Here is a 12,060-nt window from a genome sequence, read left to right as displayed (position 1 = left end):
TTTTGGCGTCTGTTCGGGGTCGACCTCGTCCGAGTCCGAATCCTCGATGGAAAAGGTTTCTTCTTCCTCTTCCAAGTGTCTTTGTCCTGTTGGCGCCGACGCCATTTGTAGTCTCCTTGCTCTTCGGTCTCTTAACATCTTTGAGGACCGAAACGCTCGACAGGCCTCATAGGTATCCTCTTTGTGGTCTGGAGACAGACACAAATTACAGACCAGATGCTGATCTGTATAAGGATACTTGTTGTGACATTCGGGGCAGAAGCGGAATGGGGTCCGTTCCATTAGCCTTGAAGACGCACGTGGTCGGGCCCGACCAGGCCCCGCAGGGAAATCGAAAACCCCGAAGGGTTACCGGAGCTCTTCAGGATTCGGTGTCGATCTGTTGTAACTAACCCGATACCGAACGCAAACAATACCGTCGAATTTTCAGAGATTTTACCTAACTTTCCGAACCGAAATGCGGAGCGAAAAGGAACACGTCCGAACCCGATGGCGGAAAGAAAACAATCTAAGATGGAGTCGACGCCCATGCGCAATGGAGCCGAAAGGGGAGGAGTCCCTCGATCTCGTGACTCGAAAAAAGACTTTAGAAGAAAAACAACTTGTAACACTCCGAGCCCAACACTAGATGGCGGGATGTGCACAGTATGTGTATCTGCAGCTACACATGCCATCGAACACATTATATATATATATATATATATATATATATATATATATATATATATATATATATATATATAAGACTGGAGGAAGAAACGTTTGATAAAAATTGGTTTAATGTTTTCGCACCATTAGTTTAAATACGGAATGTTACAACCCTTACAAAAAGGCCTATTATTGGAACACCTAGATGTTTACTTAACATCTAAGTTGCACAACATTTAGACTGAAGCATAATTGGAAGAGAAATCAACAACTGTAACAAAGAACTATTTTTGGTATATAAATAATAAGTTCTGCCTCCTGAGAACAGTGGTCCATTATTAGGTCCTGCAGCAGAGATAAGGTGAGGAAAAGAATCCAAAATAACCAAAACGGGTGGGGATTATAGTCATTCATCAATAGGCTTTTTTTCTACCTCAACATAATACATCTGCCAGCTTGGATGGCTTATGAACAAACTAATTGCTTCAAACTTAGGTACAAGCTACACTAGAACAAAATAACCCCTCATTTTCAGGAGAAAAAAAAAGACACAGAAGTGTGAGGAGCACTCGCAGCAGTGATGTGTGTAAAAACCCAAAGTTATGAATCACAAATGGATATCTGTGGTTGGTCATTCGAATAGGTTTTATATTTACCAGAAGATCCCCATTTTCATCAATTTAATGGGGAATATAAGAACGAGCCACCCCTTTTAACTTACAACCAGGGACATGCTGTTAATATTAGGTGTTGTAAGCTAAAATGTTCTCACATTCTATATTTTAGGGATATCAAAGGATAAACTAGGGTCACTTAGAAACAAACCCAAGACTAAAAGCTTATCCAGGGGATTTTAATTTCTGAACTAAATTCCGCACCTTTTAGGATGGATGGCTACCACTGATCACAACAAAAATGGTGAGTAGCTGGTAGGACATAGTTTCAGCCGCTGCACTGATGCAAATTGGGAACTGCTTATCTAAAAACTGATAAAGAATGTCTTACCGTTAAGCAATTAATTATTTTTAAGCAACTTGTAACCACAGACCTATGTAGGAGGTGCTAAACAGGCTTTATTACTGTGAAAGTGAGTTAATTACGTCAATGATCTGTTGATGGAGCTTGACACCAACTGACAAAAAAAACAGTAATTCCTCACTAAGTAATAGTCCAATTTAATTTGCTAGCTCTTTTGTAGCAAGCCCATTATGAAAAGGGCTGATGAATCTATTAATAATGTAAATACTCTTTTAGAGAAGGTGCAAATGATACAGCATCCCATCACAAGAGAAATAAAGTCCCTGGTAATATCAATTTTATAATACATTTCACTGTGAAGTTAAAATCAAGTTCTTCAAGCATTTCAGACTTATTTAGGAATGTCAATGCATTTGTGGTTCTACTGAGATACCAATACTAATGAGCAACATTACCAAGTTTAGAGCTATTAGGTCATTGTGCTTCCACTTTCTGAGAGTTTAGAAAAGAAGCTTGATTTAAAAGGCCTCTGACCAACACCGAAAGTCTCATAAGCATGTTTGCCTGGTCCAAGCTGGTATGTTAAGATCAAAATTACTCAATTTTGTCACCTTCAGATCCACCATGCAGAGCCGAAGCAGACACACACATAATTTTTGTATTGGGCAAGGCCCAAAGAGAACTATGGATACCACCTGAATGTAGAAGTCTGGCACTTGAGTTTTCCGGGACCTGTGGCACACATTTCTTTTACTTGTCTTGTATGCTCACCCCCCTCACTTTCCATTCTAAGGACTCCAGTAGAAGTTCACGTCATCCGCTAACCTCACTGAACTCACCTGGTAGGTACTCTGCCACAAGGCAGATTATTCTGGGAACTGCCTAATAACTGTGTTGAACAGTTAGCAGCAGATGGTTCGAAGTACTATGGCAAACGCTGCTATATGAAACATAGGCAAGAACTAATGACTATGAGGCAAAAATATAAGTATAAACCTACAACTAAAAACTGAATCCTCATAGGCTGATGTGATACCAACAGAACATCAACACAGAGGCTGTGACTCAACACTGTGCAACATTCATGCCAACAACTACATTATACGTCATATCTCCCAGTTAGGTTTCAAACAACAATCACCAACAAGATATATTAATTTTGTATTAAGTACTCTATATACTCAGACACAGGCTATTACTTACTGATACTACTTGATCTACAAGTGGCTTTTGAAAATGATAACCATAAGACACATAGCTTTTCCGTATACCAGGAGAAAAGGTCTTGGATAAATTCTCTTCCCTCCCATCTGGGAGGCTGTAATGTGTCCACATTTAATTTTACAAATCCCCTTCACTTCAACTCTAGTGTGCTGAGCCTCATTCTCCTCACTCATTTTATTTCAATATGGAACATGTGGACATTCTGATGAGACTTCATTTGAGGGTGTCATACACAGATGAATAAAATGTTCTGTAGATATCTCTTCCTAATCCAACAATAGCTGTGATCAGCTTTTCTACCCCATATATTTCCATCTCACCAAAAAACGAATTAACATTCAGAAATGGATGCTGCAAGCAGTTCCTCTAGGATACTCTATATACTTTGATACTGATACAAACAATCTAACGAATCACATGTATCTCCAAACTCTGGCTGCAATAACATTTATTGAACTTTGCAAGATCCATAACAAATCAATTACATCTTTGTAAGAAAATATAAACGCTATTGCCTGGCAAAACTGTTTGACAGTGCAATCTCTGATACTTTAATGTAGAAAGAGAAAACACACCATTTTATAGGACTATCTAGGAACTCTAGCACTGCTGAAAGTCAAGTTCTATTCCGCAATGCACAAGCCCCTTACCATGAGGAACTCGTAATATTGCATTCCCTTACTGTACGTTACATTAAATTACTCTTGAATTGCATACCATATTTAAATTTTATTCCACTACAACAGCCTCAACTTCATCAAATCTACTACCTAGCTGAATTCTCTCACTTCAGAGAATCCAGAGCTACAAGAATCAAGGACAACACAGAAATGATCCTCATAAATAACTGAGAAAAAAAAAACAGCCAGACAAAAAACATCTTTCACAACTAGTTTTTTGAATTCTCATTTAGCAGATCTATAGGCTTCCTCACACATCAACTCTTTCAGGAAAAAGCCTCAAACCATCTTGTAGAAATTCAACTTTTAGAACTGAGGACATCACATGATTTGTATCGCCACCACTCTCATTCCTTATGTTTGCAACCTAGTATTTCATTTTATGTGGAGAGCTATAAAAATAAGAAATATACAAAGCACTGGATTACCAAACCTGGATTTTTGATGCACAAGTCATTAACGTAAAAATTTGATGACACAGCCTTAAAAGTATGATAATGTAAATTGAAATTACATTTGACAGTATTTCTATGTGATAATACTGCATTAAACCATGAAACTATGTCTAAAACATCAATGAGAGTACTTTGTCTTTTTGAAGCACGCCTCCCTTTTACACATTATAAAACAAATGTGTACAACTACCAATCAACACTATTGTTCTTTTAGATTTCCTCAATCGCCAGATCTCCGGTCCTTCAAACTCATACATTAACACATTGCCGGGGCATTGCTCCAAAGTAAAATTAAAATGAAGCATAAAAACAATACAGATTCTTCCCTTCTATGTTGTATGGCATCCAAAAAGGGCCCTGTGTTTGAGAAATGTTCGTATGCGCTCATATTAGGCCAATATAGCTCCATGGCAAAGAAACTACAAGACAAAGATATAACAAGTCCTAAAATGGGTTTTTAATGCAAAAGCAAACATGTCAAATGTGTTAACAATTTGTATTCACATACTAAAATAGAAAAATAACCTAAGACATATGCTGTTCCAATATACATGAATAGGATAATGAATAATCTACCATGTAAAACTATGTTTTATTTTGTACCATTTTATCCTGGTAAAAACATGACATGGAGGGTTTGGTGATTATGCAAATCAATCCAGAGAGTAAAACAATGTTGAATTGCAAGGTGCACAAACACCAGCATATTTTCTAGTGCATTAAATAAACACATTGATACTGTTAGGCCAAGACATAGATCTTGTATTTTAGAAATAAAAATGCTACTTACCCTGTAAATATCTCTTTGTAGCATGTAGTGCTGGAGATTCACATGCTTGGCATATTCCTGCCATCTAGTATTGGGCACAGACATTTGCAACTTATTTTTCCTCGAAGAAAGGATCTTGCGAGTTACAGCAAGCACTGTGGCCTCCAACTGTAGGTCAGGTTGTTTTTACACAGCAGTTGAGGGTGGGTATGGAGTGGCGGAGTGAACGCAGGATGGTGCATGATGATTATTGTGGGAGTTAAATGAAAACAAGTGAAATAAGAGCAGGAATCTGTACTGCAGAGGATGGGGTTTTCATGTGGATCGAGAGCACCATACACTGAACAGATGCTTACAATGTAAATAACATTTTCTGTTCGTAGCATCTCGTGCTCTGCACAGACTGCAAAGCAGTACCTCCTACAAGTGTTGGCTAGCATGTGGGTGGATGCAGATGACTGAAATAAAGTTACAAGATTGTTCTGACAACCATAACCAGCCTCCTGGGCTAAGATGCCCTCACAATAGCGTTTATTGTAAATTCATAGGGTGCAACAAGAGGCTGCCTCACATTTGCCAGCTAAAGGCCATGGTTTCTGCCTTCTTGCGAGTAGAGTGCACCCTGAGGGAAACGAGGAGGCTCTTTTAGGTTTGTGGTAGCGACTTTGGATGCATCTGGCTAGCCATCTGGGAATGCTGGCCTTGGAAATCCACTGGCTTTTGAGACGTTTTGCAAAGGTTCCAAAAATAGCTGATTGGACCTATAGAAAGGTATGGTAATGTTGATGTAATATGTAAGAGTTTAACATTTAGGATGTAAAGGGCTCTCTCTACCACGGAGTCCAGTTTATCGAAGGGGACGGAGTTTGGGGAGGAACTGGCAGCATTATTGTTTAGATGAGGTGGAACAGGGAACCCACTTTGGGGAGGAATATCGAGTTGTTTATGAGATCGGCTACCTCATGGATTTGAACGAAAGGTTCTTGGTGTGTGACAGCCTGCAACTCATTGATGTATCAGAGATGAACGGCTACAAATAAACCTACTTTCCAGGAGAAGAACTGCAAGGGCTCAAGGGGGAGTTCCATGAGTCTGGTAAGGACCAGTTTGAGATCCCATACCATACCCCGGGGACCCTTTTGAGGCCCTCAATGAAGGTGATGTTTATTCAGGTGAGAAAGAGGGAGGAATGTTCAGTGTTCTGTATGTGTTTGGTCGGAGCTGCTAAATGCAGTCATATGGAAGTGTAGGTGAGGGCTGACTTTTCATGATGAAGAAGGTAGCAAGATGATGTCCAGGGCACTGGATTTAGAAGGGTCCAGGTGACTGGCGATACAATAGTGGATGAATGTCTTCCATTTTGTGGCCGAGGAGAGCCACAAAGTTGGTTGAAGGGATTCACGCAGGATTTTCATGCATTCCTTTGTTGAGGCTTAGGTAACCGAACTATAAGACCTCAGATGCCAGATGCTAAATTGACTTGCCTGGGATCTGATCTGGTCGGGTTTGTGTGTGAGCAGTTCTGGCATGTAGGGGAGCTTCACTTAACGGCTGAGTACCAGGGTTGTAGGAGCCACTCGGGGCAAACAGGATAAGTGTTAAGAAATGTTTGCTGCATCTTGCAAACCACATACGGTAGAAGTGGCAGAAGTAAAAATGTTTAGGCAAAGAACCTAGACCAGTTCATCCTTACTGCTTTGCCCATGGATAGTGGATGTGGGTTCGAGGTGAAATTGGACATTTTGTGTTGTCAGGAGTGCCGCTGCACTAGAAGAACTGGAATAGGACTGGAGTACGATTTGTGGGTGAAATTCCCCACTTGCGGACCCTGATGCGTCATGCTAAGCAGGTAGGCCAAGTCATTGTCCACTCCAGTAAGGCTCTCCGCTAGAAGATGTGTGCAATGGCGAAGAGCCCAGAGCTAAGTAGCAGAGGAGAGTGGGCGCCTCCCTGCTTCTGAAGGTAGAACGTGCCAGTCATATGCATTATGATCAGCACTACTATGACTCAAATGAATTAGAGGAAGGTCTTGCGAGTGAGACGCAAGTTTAGTAGCTTGATGGAGTTGATGTTGCCCATGGTGATGGGGACCCAGACTCCCTTTATTGTTATACAGTCAGGATGCATACAATATTGAACAAAGAAAGACGTGGCTGTGTGTAGAAGGTGCGCACTACCAAAGGCTTTTAGTTGTTAGAAATACAAAGTTCATAACAGCAAAGTCTCTTTTTGGAGAAAAGGAGTGCTCAAGTGGTTAAACACCCAGCCACAGGGTGTATAAAGCTGTTGCCCAAGAAGGGTCCCAGTCCATGTAAATGATGAGAAAACCACGGCACATCACAGGATCATGGTATAAAACATTTTCTATTTAATAGTGTTTCAGCAAAAAATTAAAAAAAAAAAAAAAAAAATATCCTGGTTCAATAGAATACATTCATAAGGTTGCTTGTAGATTGGTTTCATAGTGGTAAGAAAACAGCCGACACGTGTTTCGTCATCCTTGACTTTTTCAAGGCTCATTCAAATTTGGAAGAGTTGAGTAATTGGTACGATTATATATTCCAAACAGGTTTGCAAATTAAATCAGTTTGGCAGAATGATGGAAGGAGTCACAAGACCATGGTAAGTCTGCAGCCGATCTGTGGATTGTTTAGTCCGGGTGCCGTGTTAGTAACTACCTGCTTGGAATATATACTCCTACCAATTACTCAACTCTTCCAAATTTGAATGAGCATTATGAATGTATTCTATTGAACCAGGATATTTGTTTTTTGTTTTTTTTGCTGAAACACTATTAAAAAGAAAATGGTTTTATACAGTCAGGATGGGTTTGCCCTGCTGGCGAGAGAGGAGCCCAGGGTAATGGTGACATGTGGAACTGAGTCTGAGAAAGCTCTACCCTGTAACCGGTTGTTTCTATTTCTCCACTGCAGAGAGTAGTGTGTACTGGCCTTTACCAACACTAGATTCCTCGCTTGTGACTAGCGAACCAAGACATTACTGGAATAGGTGCATGTTGAGCCTGGCATGAGTTACGATGGCAATGCAGGAGGCCATCATCTCTAGGAGGCGCATGACTGAGTTGACAACTGGGATGAAAGAGGAAAGAGCTGCTTGAATGCCAACACCCTCTGTTGGCTGGGATAGACTTGATGGACAACATCCCCAGGAAGACTTGTAACTAGAGGAGTTATAAGTGGGACTTGGTGGCATTCATGGTGAATCCCTGGCCATGATGCACAGAATGCAGCTTGGATGCGGGCTAGGCATTGCTGCTTGTCTGTGTGCTTGTTCAGCCGATCGCTGAGGTAGAGGAAAACATGGATGCTCACCCTTCTTAGAAGGGCAGCTACAACTAATAGGCACTTCATTAAGACCTTTGGAGCAGTAGTAACGCCAAAGGAAAGCACTTTGAATTGGTAATGTTGGCCACTTACACAACCAGCAGTAGCGCCTGTGGGGCGATAGATAAGGATGTGAAAGTAGGAGTTCTTCATGTCTAGCACTGTCATGTTGTTGCCTTGCCTGAGCACAGAGATGACATCCTGGAGGGTTGTCATGTGGAAAAGTTCCAACGCAATGTACCGATTGGGGGCCCAAGGTAGCAGTCCTTCCTGGGAGATAAGAGAGTAGACACCCTTGAGTAGGCTACCTTGCCCTAATGGTGGGGAGACACTCTTTAAGAGGATGAGATGTTCTCTGCTAAGGGTAAGTGCGTGAGGTGGGATGCTGGGAGTGGCTGTGAGAAGTTTTAGGCAGTATCCATGGTGAACCACCACAAGTAGCCACTGACGTGATTTGATTTCCTCCCAGAGGGAAAGCAAATCCTGCAATCTCACTCAGATGATATGTGATCAAGGGGGAGGTTGAGCAAATTGGTGCTTCGAGGTGGATGCCCCTTTACCAGAGCCACAGCATACCCTGCCTTTGTTGTTACTGCTGTTGTAGGCACTTCTGGTGGATCCTTTGTCCGCCTGTTAGTTTAAAGACTGCTGTTTCCTCTGGTATGAATGGGTGATATCATGTGAGGTGACTATGGTGCCTCCTTGATGCTGCTGCCTCTGAAAGGAGCATATGTAAGTCGGGGTCGAAGGGCACTCTTCAATATTGCGGGATCAGTGTCCTCTTAATTTTTCCAGTATCTCTTCAGCCAGGGGCCCAAACAGGTGTGCCCTCTTAAAAGACAGGTTGAGATGCTGTGGACCTCTGGCTTAAACCCATAAATACACAGCCAAGTGCGTCGTCTAATAAGGACACTGGTGTTAACTGTGTCCATGGCATTGAGGGCACAACAGAGCTTAGTATTGGAGATGCTTTTGCCTTAAGACTTTATTGCCTACACCCTCTTTCTTAACCCTGGCAAGATGTTTGACCAACTTCTGCATTTCTTCCTACTGGGCCTCAACATATCGGGAGAGGAGCCGCCAGAGTTGGCTATGTGCTAATGGGTAACCATCAAAACAGCCACCCTCTTGCCGTGCTGGACGCTGCAAGGTATGAAGAAAGAGTTAAAAGGGCAGCTTTATACCATTTTCCATCCCTGGTGTTACTACCTTGGCCTTAATGGGTTCTCTGTATGTGCCTACGGCTTGCCTGAGCATACCCTTTAACATGGCAGGAACTGTAGTCTGTCTGTCTTAATTGGACAAGGTCTCAAAAAGGAAATAATCTACATTTGGAGGATGTGCACATCCACCTTGTGAAAGGTGGCTGCCCGCAGGAAGACTTTGTTGTAGCTTGTGGTATCATCTGAGAGAGATGCCCTGATGTGGTAATGGTCAAAGTCTGTGAGGACTGTGGTGTGGTTAACATGGTAATCTTCCCAAGGGTCTACTGTGTGCCCTTCCTTGAAGGGTGAGTGATAGGAGTCAGCACAGCTGAAGTGAATGCTTGAGGCATAAGAGGAGAGTGGAGATCTCTGGTGATTGTGGTGGAGGCAGTTGAGGTCTTGTAAGTGGTTGTGGTGAAGGTGGTGGTAGTGCAGGTGGAGCAGGAGGTGGCCTTGGGAACTAGTGCCCTCTACACTTCTTAGGACTGGAAGCCTGGCATTTCTGATGTAGGCTCCTACCTCCTACTCAAATGCCAGTCAGACGCTGTGAATGTTTTGGTGGGGTGCTTTTGCCAAAATCTTCCAGCAAGGGAGGGGGGGGGGGGGAGGGTGAGTACAGGACAGAGGCGCACGCTTCTGCCTCACATCAAGCTCCCCCTGCAGTCTCTTGAGGAACAGCAGTTCTGAGTCTTCTGAGCTGGTCATCAAAGGCATTCACTACATCGCCAGTGGTCTAGGTGCTGGGCTGAACGGGAATTCAGTTCAGAGTGGCTTCGAGGCTTGGCAATTGTCCAGGGACTTTACAGTCAAGAAGGGTTGATGCCCTCAGTTGGGTATTTTTGGATTAGAAGATTTATTTCAGTGCTGAAGGGAGCTCGAAGGAGCAGGGGCACTGGAGGCTATGGCGCTTTGAGCATAGGGCTTGACACCCGAATCCCTTGGGAATGGTGCTGTGCCTCTGCGTGAGGCCTCTAAGGAAGCTTGGATTGCTCCATACAACCATGGTGGAAGTCTTCATTTGATGGTTGCCGATCTTGGAAGTCAAGGTAGCCTCCTTTTCTTCTTCAAGGTCAGAGCTGCTTGAAAAGCAGTCTTGGGATGGGTGACAGCTGATAGGGCATGATGCCCGATGTGCCAGGGTCCTCACCTTCCTTTAATCCAAAGTGGTCCTGTTCGGCAAAGATGTCATGCATATCCATAGTAGACTGAGGGTGCATCTTTTCAGTGTGTCGAAACACCTCTCCTTTCAGGACCATAAAGTTTCTTTGATCGGAAGGCAAGGCAAGCTTCACACGAGGCATCATCATGGGTGGGGGTGGGAATGGGGGAGGGGCGGTACAGGCAGAGGTTACAAACCTCATGGAAATCAAGCCACGGGCATTTTCTGTGGCACCTGGGGCAGTTATGGAACAGTGTCCATTCCATTAACCTGTATGCCTCTCCATCCTTTGGTGTGGAAGGTGTCAATTCGAAAGGGCATGTGACCTCAGAGTGGGGACATGGGCTCTGGTATTTGGGGACCGGACTGCCATCGGATAGTGTTGTTAATCAAAGAAATGTGACAGCAATGGTTGTGTGGACACCGAAGATTCACCATGCGGTCTCAGAAAGGAGCATATAGAACATGTTAAAGCCGGTTTGTTACACATCCAAAGCTGATGATGGGAAAAAAAAAACAATTATGATAGAGATGGTTCCCAGGTGTATTGTCTACTAAGGGTGGAATTAATGTCCTGCAAAATCCTTTCTTCGAAGAAAAACAAGTTGCAAATGTCTGAGCCCACACCAACTGGAAGGAGTATGCAGGGTATGTATAGCTACAGCAACACGTTAGGAACATATGACTCCAAGAAAGAATTGACTGAAATTTTGCTTGACCCAACACACAAATGCATTAATAAATACAAAAGTCTATAAACAACTTAGAAAGCATTACCTTGTATTTTTCCTAGACCGAATTAGCTGCTCAGCATTTTGAGTCTGGTCAGGTATTGCAATAAATATATTTCTTTATGTAGGGCTCATTAGTTCTGTGTAACAATCAGAAACATCTAGAGAAAGTGCTGAAATGCTGTTAAAACGTACAAATTGCAAAGTAGTACAAGACATGCTGAACTATGTAACGTTTTCTATATTACATTCATTAACTGCAGCTGAACAGAACATGTAATATGGTTACCAAATAGCAGAGAGCAAACAAGCTTCTATGGAACGAAGTAAGCAGGAATATATCATAACAAGTTTAAATCAATATGCCACATTTGGGGAAAATGTCTAACTGTATTCACAGTTTATGTAAGCACAAACTATATTTTGCTCCAATTTGACATGAACATTCCCGAAGGTTCTATAGAAAGTTAGCAGAGGAGTACCATGCTCACAAACTATCTATGCAACTAAAACAAGTTCTTAGTGTTGTATTTAAGATACAACCAAATAAGTTTGGAAGCTCCTACCAATCCTTGTGCTGTTCTCCTGCTGTAAACCACCCTAACATAAAAGGTGCCCCCTAACTGGATGTTTAAAAGAGAGGACAGCTGTGGCAACATGGAGAGAAAAATGAGGGATCACGAAAACTGAGTAAGAAAAAAAGTACTTTATCAAAACTAGGAATAACATCTAACCTGCAACATGAAGATTGATAGTCACAAACTATAGTCTCCACATAATGAACTTTTTGCATCACAGCATCTACAAACATATGCCCTAAATATAAACATATGGCATAGTTTGTGTTTAGTAGCTTCGCAAATGGTG

The sequence above is a fragment of the Pleurodeles waltl genome, chromosome 11 (assembly GCF_031143425.1).
Source record: "Pleurodeles waltl isolate 20211129_DDA chromosome 11, aPleWal1.hap1.20221129, whole genome shotgun sequence".
NCBI classification, from domain to species: Eukaryota; Metazoa; Chordata; class Amphibia; order Caudata; family Salamandridae; genus Pleurodeles; species Pleurodeles waltl.
Note: the sequence above shows the minus strand (reverse complement) of the source record.